Raw genomic sequence first — 13,256 nt, forward strand, 5'->3', positions numbered from 1 at the left:
AGGGGTTTTGTAGAAGAGGGGAGTGTGTAATCTTTAAATATTCTTTGTATACTTTGATATACTTTTGATCCTGTTTTGTATTCATGCTTAGAATTTTTTTCTCTCAGTCACAGAGGTTAGATTGGCAAGGGCAGATGACATTACTGGACTTCTGGGCACTTCTTTTCTAGAACCCCATCCAAGCTAGAGAGTGATGGCTCAGTGCCTGCACTTGCTGCTCTTTGGATTTTTGCTGGGACTGGTGTTCTCTTGAAATGTGCAGTTAAATGCAAATTTACTGTTACAGCTTTGGAGTAGCAGCAGTAGTGCTTTGCACTCCATGTTATTTTCTTGTTTATCCAGGATTCTTGCTTGTTGCTTATTTCCAGTGAATAACTTGAGCAGTGCCAGCATTCCTGAGAGCTGGTCATATGAGCCTGGCAGAGCAATGTGTATTCTGAGCAGACTTTGTTTTCTGTAGGCTTTCTTCCCACTTCCCTGGGGATGCTGTCAGCTTTTGTTTTAGCTTGAAAATTTAAATTTCGATTTGTGAGAAAAAAGTGGTTTTTAATCATCAAATGAAACAGGAGGGTGGGTGTAGGATGCAGAACTGGGAGACCTGCTGTACTTCGCTTATGATGATCCTCCTTTGTCACAGTTCTGTTCTCTTTGAAGGTTTTGAACTTGAGTGATGTTTTGTTTAACCCACAGGTGTTAGTGCTCACAAACTTAGCTTACACAAACTGCCACTACTGCTTGTAAAATGCTTGTAGCTTTGTGTCAACACTTGTATTTTATTCAGTTGTTCACTCATCCTAGAGAAAATGCTGGAAGGACTTGCTCTGAATTATACTGAAATATCTATGATTAAATAATCATGTTCTGGTTTATATAGTGTTTGAGCTGTCTTATGAAATTTCTGTGTAGGGTTGTGCTGAACAACTTCGCTTTTGGATATTCTTCAAAATATGTAATTGAAAACTTTTTTCCTTTATTTATGAGGGCTTTTGGAGATAAAGGGCCTGGTTTTCTATGTTGATGGTTTCTATATGTTCACGTCACAAAGATCTATGCTTTTCTAAGTATAAAACTTGAAGCAATAACATAACATGGTTGTGTCACAGATTAAAATACTTTCATTATTTTAGGGAGCAATGGCTCTAATTTAGTCTGTGAGCTTTCTAAACCTAGGGCCTTGTTTTGTGTTTATCTGTGAAGTGCCATGCACACTTGCAGCATTGTAGAAGTACCAGTTCAGTGCCCAGCTGGGTGTTCTAAATCCATGTAGCCTTGTAGGAATGAACTCAGTAAGGAAGACTGCAGGATTAAGGTCCAAACCAATATGAAGTCAGACCAGGTCTGTATTTTGCTCCTTGGCTGTAAAACTTCATTCACATGAATATCTAATTTTAAACAATAAAGTATATAATTCAAAGCACTTAAAATATTTATTTTTAAACTAATACTTTACCAGTGAAATTTGGAATATCTTTATGGCACTCACTCCGCTGTAAAATTTTTTTTAAGAAGTCATCTGGCTATAAATCTTGATAACTTAGATTTTTCACCTTGCCTCCTATTAGTACTTTGGAAAACATTTACTCAGGCATTGCTACTGTCTCTTATCTCTGTGTGGTTATAGATCATTAAATTCCAGCCCCTCTTAACACAGTATAAATTCTAATCTTGGCAAGTATTGTGCCTAGTTTTATTTAGTAATTAAACTTTGTACAGCTTTCCTCCTTTACGGTGAGCATCACCTTTTATATTTTAGTGGAGTTTTATTAATTATATGGAGAATGTAATAATGTGAACCACAAATGCCATACACCCTGCGATTTCTGGAGTGCTTTGTGGTGTTGGCAATTTAGATAGCATATCCACATGATATAGTTTGTTTTGTCCTGAAGTACTGGGATGGGAGATTTACATGGCTGTTGACCCCTTAGGACTGCTCTGAAATGAGGTGTGTATCTTGTGCAATCCTAGTCAGCAAAAATTTAAATAAAAATAAATATACTGTCAGAAGCCCTTGTGCTGCCCTGGCAGGAGGTATGAAATAGTACCAGGTGCTCGATAATGGCCTCCTCGGAGAAGGGTCTCTGGCACAATGTGATGTGACTTAGTGGAATGACAAACTATGCAAAATGCTTGCTATTGTCATGTTTAGGTAGTGAATTGTTAGGCAGGGCCTGATGTCTGCCATGGACTGAAGGCCAGAGAACTAAATACAAAATAAATCTTTAATGAAATTTGAGTGGTGAATCCAATTTATCTTTTAAGACAAACAGAAGTTACAGCCTTTGTGCACAAACACTGAAAACTCAGAGTGAACTGCGAAGAAACTAACAGATCACTGCTTTGACTTTGGTTTTCAAGTGGTGAGTTTGTGGTGATTTTTGCATATAAAAACTTCCCTTGGTAGTTCAGTATAAAGTCTTAAAACCTTAGCCAGAACAATTTAATGGTAGCATTAACTCTGCAGCTACCCTTATGCTGAAATTTGTAAATTAGCAAAGCACCTAATACTTAGCATGGGCAAGTCAGGATAACTGTCTGCTGCCTAGAATGTGTCCAGAAAAATTAGTTTTCCAAAGCATTGCTGGTTACTGTGGCCCTAATTATCTGTGCACACTGCACAGAATGAAAATAATCTATTTCTCAGAACTGGCATGTTTAATGTGTTTGGGACTGATTTGTTTGATATTTCTTTCTGCATGCTGTACTGCTGCACTGGTGTAGTAATGTGGGTGCTTGAAATTAAAGCTTGACATAGAAACTGAGATTGTTTGCAGGGTGTCTTTCTTGAGAACAGCCTTACTTTTTCTACATGAATCTGTTTTTCATCCTTGATCCCAATACTGTTCTTGTAAAGATTATAATTGTTGTCGGTGTTTGGAGATGGTGAAGGTTTGGAAGTTAGAGTGTTAGTGTTATAGAAGTCTCACAGAATTTTGGATCATGACGTTGAATTAATTTCCCAGTTCGCATGTGTATGGAGTTGTATGTTGAAATATATGACACAAGAAGTAACATAATTGTTCTCTCTTTGTGTTTCTGTTTGGTTATGTTCTGCAGCAGGAATACAAACACAACTTTTTTCTTCATTACTGTCACAGAAATCAAGAAACTTGCATCAAAATTGGGGTTCACTGTGCTCCAATGTACAGAAGACTCTAAGGCAAAATGTAATATAGTCCTGATAACTTGAGGTAGTTGTCTTCCAACTTCCCACTAGGTAGTAGTAACTCTTCTACTCGTTCTACATTGACCTGTTTAAGAGAAGCAAAGCTGTGGTTGAGTGTATGAAAGAGATATATGTAAGAGATTTTAACTGAAATAGGCATGTTTATTGCTGTTAGTTGTAGGGGACTGTACCCTCTCCTCCAGTGTCCAGATCAGTGTCCAGATCCAGTGTCTTCTTTGTTCCTTGTTACCCCGTCCATTTGATTCTCAGTTGTTGTGAGATTTGCCCTTTCTTGATTGACAAATTTTCTAACTCTCTCCATAGCATTCTGTCAATGCAGGTGATGACTTGGTTTTGTAGCCATGGTGTCACTCTGCAGCTGGGCACCACGTCTGTGTTTTGGGCAAGCTGTCCTGACTCCTGGTCGGAGCTGGGGCTCTCTTTGAGAGGAACTTCTTGACCCTTTGTACTTTGTACAGTATGCGCCTCGCAGGCGGACTCTGGAGCCGTTGTCTGGAATGCGTGTCTAACGCATTCCACTCGGACCTCAGTTCCATTCCATAATGTTAGCTTTAATTGGCTGGTTCTAAACTTCCATGTACAATTTGGTTGTACACGGTAAATTACCACCCTCTTTGCCTTTTCCTAGGAGCACGAAAGTAGAATCCAGGCTCTGCTTTCCTGTGCTGCCTTTTGGTATTGCCCTTGAGCTCTTTTAGGGACAGCACTGGTGGGTAGTCTTTTTCAGAGGACAGGCTTATTTTCTGGTGGTTTCTTTTTTTTTACCTCTAATCTTCCAAAGACTGTACCTTTTAAACATTGTGTTGTATTTTTGAACTGAATTCTGCATTTGAAAGTTTAAAAAGAATTAATACTTCTAGCCCAAAGAAGTATCTCCAGTTTAGTAACTGTTGCCTAACTCTTAGTGTGGCTAGATAGCCAATGTGTTCTCCAAGTGATTTTTCTTTTCTTTTAAATATTCCTATATTTTAATTTTAGTTACTTTGTTTGAGTGCATGAGAACTTCAGGGCAACATCAGTGATATAACCAAGGCTGGTCTTTACTATGTAAGAATGCCTTTGTAGGTGCTTCTGAAGTGTCAGAATGTGTAGTGTGGGCAGAATGAGAGTCTGTTATTATACAGGTTTCATCTAGGCTTAAATGCTTGATCAGAGCATCAGCAAAAGCTATTTTTGAGAAAGAGGGGTAGTTGAGTTACATGAGGAAAAAAATTTGCAGTGCTGCATACAAAACAAATTTTGCAGTTCAAGCTCAAAACAGTGATGAGTCTCTTGTTCATACTTGGTATGAATGAGGTAAAACAAAGCCTGCCTTTATCCTCCACATCAGGCTTATGAGCTCATGTTTCGGCTTTTCCCTTCCCCTCCCTTTCTGACATGGACTCTGTCTTTTTTTTTTCTTTGCTAAACAGACAGTAACTCTCCACAATATTTTTAATCTCAACAAGACATCCAGTGGCTGATGATGCAAAAGTGTTGCGTCAACAAAGAGGGGATGATAGCTGGAGCATTCCAGGTCTGACATTTTTGGCTGAGGAGCTGTGTATTTGTGGCCACTGATTTCTCCCGGCACAGCATGCTTGCTTTGGGCAGGAGAGTACTTTTCACTGACTCCTGTTGTGTGCCTCCCTGCTCCTTATTTTAGGCTTCCCCAAGAAGTTATGACTGGGAGTTTCATGGTTTTAGATGAAAGAGCCTGTTGTCTTGTTGAATTATCTCCTTTCTGTCTATATTTAAAGCAAAGTTGGCAGGTAAAAAAAAATGCAGTAAAACAAAAGCTCTCTTATGGTAACATCTGAGGCTAGATTAGAATAAAACTGAAAGAATGATTTAATATTTTTTGTTTACGTATGTTTGTTGAGGCTGCTTGTTTACCTGTGGTTCATTGGCACCCAGCAGTGGAACTGTCCTCATTGCATTGACCTTAAGATGGGTTCCTGGGCACTGGTGGGATCTAACCCGAAAAAATTTTTCCACTGAAATAGATCATGATAAGTATTAGATTATTTGGATTAGAAAAATTAGTATTATGGAATTTAAAAATAATACACATTTATAATCATCGATACTGAATAGCCATGTAGTGTGCAAGTGCTTGTACTCCTAAATTTTTGAGAGAAAAATTACTTTAAAACCTAAAAGAAATATTTGCAATTTTTTCATGCTGTAGTGCAATATTTTAAACTAATGGCATTTTTTATTGACTGAAGTGAACCCAGCTCATGAAACTTTTCATTCACTAAAAGTATTGCTGATGCTTTTAAAAAGTAAGGACTTAAGAACTTCCTCATGACAGCTAAACTTCTTGAAACCATATAAAAATCTGCTTATACCATAATTCAGCCTTGCAGCACTGGTTTTATTGTGTGAAGAACCTATCAGAATTAGATTTATAAGCTCGTTGTTCCCTAGATGTGCCTGTTTGTTATGTACGACTGTTCTTGTTCATAGTCTGTGTTCCTTCACAGCATAAAACCTTCAGCCATCTCTGCAGCTGTGCCTTACACTGTTTCCATCAGGTAATACTTCCAGTCATGAAGTTTTCCCCAATTTAATAAAGGTAAGGTGGGATAATTTGTTGTTTGCTACCTAAAAGCATCATTAACCATTGCAAGAGGGGAAATTAGGGCATGGGTTTGGTGTCTTTTTTTTTTTTTTTTTTTCCAAATCTTATTTTTGATGCAAAGGCAGTTCTGTCGCCAGCCAGTCCAGCATGTGGAGACTCTCCCCCCTGCCATAAAACAATGAGCACATTCAGGCACAACTCGTGTTTTCAGTTATTAAAAAACGGAGCCGTCTGTCTCTGCCTGTGACTTTAATCTTTAAGCCTTTATTCCCTGTACCCCACCCCCTCTTTCTTTCCCCAACCTTTTGTTTGTGAAGTGCAGAGCTACAGGATATGTGGGCCTGGAGTTTCTGAATGTATTGTACATTCCCCTGGCAATTACAGATGTTTATAACCCTGACTGATGTTATTTCAGTATTGTGGAGGGTGAAGAGAAAATTAAAGAATGCGTTTTTCATTGCCCCTAGCAGTCTTCAATTTTATTTTGTTTTTGAGGACAGCAGAGAAGAAAAAAAAAAAAGCAAAATGTAAACTGTTAATTTAAAAAAAAAAAAAATAAAAATCTTGTTTCACATTCTCAGATGAAGCACATCTGAGACCTGTGCAGGAATATTCCCATACTCTACCATAACTCTTCTGTTAGGACAGTGTGTTGCATACAGTGTTGTAAAAAGCATAATAGGACTGGATTTTAATACAAAACAAGCTCCTTTAGTGCAGGGTGCAAGACATTTGCTTACTTTATTTCAAAGACAGAGACAAGGTAGCTTAGGGCTTGCAACAATTTAAGAGCAGAATCACATAATTTTTTTTCAGCTTGGTATGGAACACTTTATTTTTTTTGCAGAATAATGATTTAGAATCTGATGAATTGGAGTTTTACTTGTGGACTTGATGACTTGGTGACAGAATTGTTTAAGAAAATTTATTTTTGTCAGTCTTGTAGAAACATGCTCTTGATCTGTATAAGGTTTTAAATCAATTTATTACTGGTGGTGGTTGAGGTATCTAAAGCTGCAGGTGCACTACAAGATTAATGTCCTTGAATTGACAGAGGGGTGGAGAGAAGAGAATCCTGTAGCAAATCTCTGATCAAGGTGATAACTTGTGTGTTTCTTGGGGATTCCAGTGCATTTCCTGATTTTTAGAGTAGTTGGCCTAAAACATTGAATTTAAGTAGAGAAAAGTTTATTGGAGTCAAGAATTTCAAGGTGGTTCAGCAGTATCTCTCAGGTACAACTTTCATATCTATACTCGTTTTCAGCTGCATGCAAACTGCTGTTTATAGGTTTTGGAAGTTTGGAGTTGCATATCTAAATGTATATTCAGGTCCGTCTACCTGTGTGATGGTCCTTATCTCCAATGACTGCTGCATGGAACTTTTCCTTAGACTGATCTTTCAAAGATACAGCAGAAGAGTGAACAAGAATTTACAGTGAGATATCCTTTGGCTAGGCAGGACTTGAAGAAGTTAACACAAAGATAGCAAAAAAGTCTCCTTGACATCTAATATTAAACTGATTAAAACATGCTTGAAGAAATTCTAACAGATGTTCCAAGATGTTTGTAATTCAGTAATTCTCCAAAACACCCAGAGGGAGGCAATAGATGCCCTGTAGTAACAGTTCTTCAGTCCTCTGGGAAGGAAAAAAATGAACTTGTTGGTCATTAAGCATAGCACATTCTTTTTATCCTGAGATAATCAAGTACTGAAGTTGTGTATTGCTTGTGTAAGGATTTCTGAGATGTGCTGGTTCTCTTTGTGTTACAACATGGGGGCATGGATGTGATCGAATCCTAGATATGCTAATGGAAAGATACCATCTTGTACAAATGTTAAAAGAGCTTGAAAAGTTGAAGAGCTGAGTGTGAAATAGTACTGATAGAGGGTAGAATTTATAGAAACGTTGTAGTTATTGTTCATGAGTCTGGTTTTGCCCCCTCTGAGTCCAGTACGGAGCCTGTATGTTGTAGTAGATTCAAATATGGACAGAAATATGAACAGATTGGTTAGGAAACATTTCAGTTGGTCTGTTCTTGGAAATCAGCGTGTTAAATTGTCTGAAAAGCTAATACAGGAGTTCACTTACTGAAACAGCTCACTGCTTTGAAGGAAAATACGTGCACTGGTGGCTGTTTATGTGCATCTCTCCCTGAAACAATCTTGGAAAATATATAGAGTTATTCCAGTAATTTTTGTACTGCTTTTCTCTTTCCGGTATGAACCTGATTTTGTATGACTTGTCATTTGTAGTAAAAGGCATACTGGTATAGGCTGCTGTCGGCTCTGGCCTGAGGATCCTGTAGTATCAGGGAGGTAGCAGGAATTCCCATGGTTGTAGGTACTACAGAGGCTTTCACTCGATATTTGTCTCCACACTCCAGTTAGTGGAGAAACCTCAGGTGCAGCATTCTTGAAGCTGGGAATAGTCTGTTTCTGTGTGGTGTGAACTGAGTAATGAGAGATGGAGCAGAAGGCTCCACATGTGTGGAAGTCGATCAGAACTGGGGATGGGCTCATGTCCTCATTGGTGCAAGTTCAGTGCCTTTGCAGTTCTTCCAGAGGTTTGATTCTTTTTATACCTCTAAGCCACTGTTTTCTCTTTCAGGTCTTGGAAATAGCTTCAAAGGTAGTGTCTGTAATCTTTGAAAGATGCAAAGGACAGAATGGTCATACTTGGAGTTGTATTTTTTGCAATGTATTTAACATTATCACATGCAAGTATAATTACTTTTTTTTCTTGAAACTTGGCAGGAGATCTTGTAGAGAGCAAACATAAAGCTGATACGGGTCAAGACTATAAAAAGGATATTTTTTTTGTTCTTGGTCCTCTGACCTGTTTACTTTACAGTGTTTATAGTAAAGACTTTATGGACCATCAGGGACCATTTATGGTCACTATATAAGGCCCAAGTGTAATGTTACCTTACGTTTAACTCTTCAGAGCAGTGCAAAAACACACGTGGCATTGATACCAAAACAAAATACCTCTGAATAACAAGTCTGAAACTTGACCTAATCACTCATTAGGCTCCTAGGAAAGCTTACTAGAACCCTGAGCACACAATATCGTCTGAGGAGGTCAAAGCAGGGTTTTACAAGTATCCATTTTTTTCTACTTTGCACCTTTTCTCCTGAAGCATGAATGTCAAGTGTTGATTTATTACACAACTTACTGTCACGTTGTTTTAGAAACCTTGTTTTAGGAACTAAAAAACTCCAGCCAGAAGGAGCAGGGCACTTCATTGCAAATTTCTAAGTTTGGGTTTGATATGAGTTGGTGGAATTACAGGTGCCATTTTTGTATGAGATTGGGAACCTAGAAACTTGACATGACTGTTTCTTGTTGAAATAGTTTATAACCTGAATTCCAAAATACGAAACTGAACTTTTTTCCTTTTTTCTGCTAGGTGTAATATAGGCAGGTAGTGCAAAAAATAAAAAAAAAAAAAAAAAAAAAAACAAACAAACAAAAAACCCCTGGACAAACCAGGTTTACAACATGGATAGTAATAACTCAGTTGGTTTCTTCTGTGCTTTCTTTTGCTTTCAAGTGTATGAATTTTTTTTTTTTTTTTTTTTACTATATGCCCCTGATTGTACTTCAAGGCTGATGAGCTGTATAGTGACATTCAGTCTAAAATGCTAAGTAACTGCACTGTAGTTTTGTGCAGTATCCTAAACATTTAACTTCTCAGCTTTTACTGGTGTCTGTATTTGCATATACATATATATGAATGACACTTTAAAAAGTTAATGTTTGCTAACTAATTCACAATTTATGCACTTTCGACTTCAAGCCAAGAAAGAAATTAATGCAGCTGAAATACCATGGTGTTGTGTAATTCAGCAAATGCTACCTTTTTTTGTAGCAGTCATCTGTGTCTACTCAGAATGATTGTTGCTCTTCCAAGATATGTAGGCTTTCTTGAATTGTACCATAGTTAATGCTTTCAACATTAAAATAAGTAGAGGTCTGTTTTGGACTCTGTCCAGTTTGTGCCCTGTCAATATAGAAATTCAGATCTAGTAATAGGTAATATTACAGAAAAGGACTTTTGTGCATATGGAAGAAGGATGACGTCTTCTCTCATATGGTACTTTACCTCCATTTTTACACATGCTATGTATTACATGGCACTTCTTGTTACAAGGCAAGAATTGTTTGCTTTGCTCTCCCCTCATTGTCTATAGGATTTTCATTTGGGGTGATTTTCTGGTTTTCAACAGAAATATTTATTTAAAGAACAGGAATTTAAATGCCAGACCCTAGTAGTCACTCATGTGGTTTGTTACCTTTTCTTTGGAAATAGTCAAAATGAATGTTTTATAGGGACAAACAAGAAAGTCAGTGATGGAATAAAGTGTCCCTTTCTTTAAGTTTCATCTTAATACTCCTTACACGGGATAAAATCATAAATGTTTTATTAAAAAATGAAGTTTCATCTAGCTGGATGTAGCTTTAAAAATCTTAATGTATAAAGCTGTATTTTTATTTGTCTAAAGACAGGTGCTATTTAGCAGCACTAAGTTTAAATTGTGCTACTTAAAATTACATAATTGATTGTGCTCTTTTATTGGAGGTGTTTTATTTCCCATCTTTCACTCAATTTCATTTGTGTTTGTCACTGTGTGCTGTTAACATGGATTTTTTTCTTTGTAAGTGAAGTTGTATGTGAAGGACCTGAGTGCATTTGTCTTGTTTCCTTTTTTGAAGCTACCTCAAGATTCCTTCTCCTGAAAGTGACCAGATCAAAACACAGGATTTTATTTCAATATTACGTTGGATATAGGTCAAGTCTAGTACTTTGCCTTTTTTTGCTGCTTCTAAACGTAAAACAATTTTGCATTGAACAGCATATAATGACTGTATCTTTTCAGAATTTTCTGAAGTAATAGCACTAGTTTTGTGTATATACACATGTACTTGAGTTTCTTTCAGTTCTTCCTAACAATATGTGGACTGTTTATTCAGCTTTAAGTTTCTCTGTAGTTCCTCAGGCTGCTGTTCAATGAACCTCTTGGCCTGCAGCAGCATCCTGTCCCTAGAAACAGGAGGTTTGCTTTGCTTTTTCCCATTTTCTCTTGGCAGCTCTTGGCTCTTTGGTCCTGCTGCCTCCCTTGTGCCAGCTCTGGCTCTCCCTGCAGCAGCTGGGCCACCTCGCCAGTCTCAGGGAGAGCTCTCCGCTGTGGCTGGATTGAACCGACTGGTCTGAGCTTCAACTTTGCCTTTCATCAGACCCTCCATGAACTGTGGGAGGCCTAAATAAACACAGTGCTGGGGAAGCAAAGCTGGGAGCAGGAACTTCCCAGCTCAAGGAGCTGCAGCCTCCATGACCAGGTGCCAGAGCCTTTTCACTGCTCTGCTTCAGTGACAATTGCTTCTAGATCGCTGCCTATGTACAGGTAGTGATGTAGATCAGCACAGTAACAAAATAGTGTGTGATTGCCCTGGCTTGAAACCACATGGGGAAAAATGCCTTTTTCCCTTGCATGTTTTGTCTTTACCATGGAAGTGAAGGATATTAGTTGCGGCCTTTCCTTGGCTGTAGAAGGATGTATCCTTAGCAGTGGCCATTACTTGTGCTGCTCCAGCTTATGCTCAGGCTGGGAGGAGGTGAGGTGTACTTAGCTTCCATTTGTGTTGGGGAGAGGGGAGGACAAGTGTAGGAAATTAATTTGTTACCTTAATTAAAAAGGTTCATAGCAATCTCTCTTTAGTAGTGAATTTCTATTTGGAAGTCTTTGGAGGGAGGTTTCTCTATAATTTTAGTTTTTTTACAAAATTATGTGTAAATTTAATGTGTGTTTAACCAGTGAATCTAGTCAGATTGCAATAAGGGCATCCAGTATTTGTCTTAAGAATAGTGTCTCTTCCATAAGTGGTGGAAACTACCAAGGCGTTCAGACATTTCTCAGGCTTGTGCTTTTGGCCTTCCTCTGAAGAGGCTGAAGACAGCATGGGATTCCTTACATTCTGTAAATCCTTGCAAAGGATCTCTTGATAACCTTCTTTCTTCCTGTGTTGTACTGCATTTTTTGAGAGCGTTTTCACTTTAAGGTTTGTTTGTGATTTTTTTTTTCTCAATAACTCATCCATTTAATATAAGCTTAATCCTGTGTACAGTATTGCAATAGCTTGACCAGCATATAATAAATTATTGGAAGATATTCCTCAGTCTTTCTTAGCATGACCTTCATAGAGGCTTTATCAGCTTTGTTCATGCTACTTCAGCATGATCAAGCTTATTGACATACTCAATCATTACAGGCATTTCCTCCCTTTGAAGAACACAGACTTGTTTCTGACACGTAGTTAGAACTTATTCAAACAAGATAGATCCTTGGATGACTTGACAAAGGATATGGTAGAGGCATTCGTGCCTTTGTCCTCTTCAGAACAATATGGCACACTGTTTCTTCTGGCAGATGAAGTATAAAGTATATTCAAGGGGATTCTTGTATGATGTCTTTTGCAAAAGAACCTTTTATTTCTTATTAGCAGTTATCACCTACTACTTGTAGTTGAGTTGAATTCGCGTATACAGATAAATAACTGTAATAGATGGGTTATTTGACATACAAGAAATGGACTTCTTACAATTATGCCCTTATGGCCACACTTCCTTTCCCTTTCCAGCTCTCAGTTACAGACCAACCATAGTGGCTGGTTTTCATCTGAAGAGAATTCATGCAATGACATAATGCTTCTAATTTTAAGCTTTATTGTGCACTCAGAAGTGTTGTGGGTTGCCAGTCTGATGCTTTCTATCAGAGATGTTACAAGGGATCCTGAGTTTGAGGCTGCACAGCTCCCTGTTTGTGCTCTGAGCTGCTGATGGCTGCTTCGGAAATGATGGTGGGATGCTTGAACTCCATGAGTTCCTTTTCTTTTCAAAGTGTTTCCTAACAGGAGTTGTATCGGTTTTGATCCATGATTTGCATTGCTTTACAGAAGGTGTCTTCATGTGTAATTAATGTAAATTCATGTAAAACCCCAGTTGAGTGCATGCCTCTCCCTGCCTCACACCTCCTATTTCTGTTTGAATTTTGGGAGATTCCACATCCTGTAAAACATCTTCCTTATTCACCACAGTGCCTCCCTTCTTAAGGTAACTAGCAAAATCCTGTGTGACTTGTAACATCTCCCGGGGTGTAACTGTATATGGAAACAGGGAATAATTTAGTTGTTTCTGAATAAAGTTTCTTAACAAAAAAAAGGCGGGGGGAGGGGGCTGGGAAAGGGGAAGCTGGATACTCACTGCATGATATAGACAATATTTCCTGAGACAGGAGATACTAACCTCAAAGAACTCAAAATAAAACATTGATTTCATTTTTTTCTTTTTTTTTTTTTTTTTGAAAGTGGAATAGTGGAGGTAAAAATGGTAGAATAGTTGGTCTTTTTATCCCGTGTGCAGATGAAATTGATTAAACCTTAAAAACTCGCCTCAGTCCACCCGGTTTATTAATTGAAGAATTTCCTCTTTCCCAGAATGGGA

The 13,256-nt window shown here is 38.1% G+C and overlaps 1 protein-coding gene across 3 annotated transcripts in view; it reads left to right on the forward strand.

The window, feature by feature from the left end:
* Positions 1-13,256, forward strand: part of EEFSEC (eukaryotic elongation factor, selenocysteine-tRNA specific) — a 124,489-nt gene that overhangs the window by 14,428 nt on the left and 96,805 nt on the right. The gene's annotated exons all lie outside the window — the stretch shown is intronic.

The sequence above is a fragment of the Corvus kubaryi genome, unplaced genomic scaffold, assembly GCF_017639235.1.
Source record: "Corvus kubaryi isolate FWS band 111438036 unplaced genomic scaffold, C.kubaryi_AGA036_p1.0 136, whole genome shotgun sequence".
NCBI classification, from domain to species: Eukaryota; Metazoa; Chordata; class Aves; order Passeriformes; family Corvidae; genus Corvus; species Corvus kubaryi.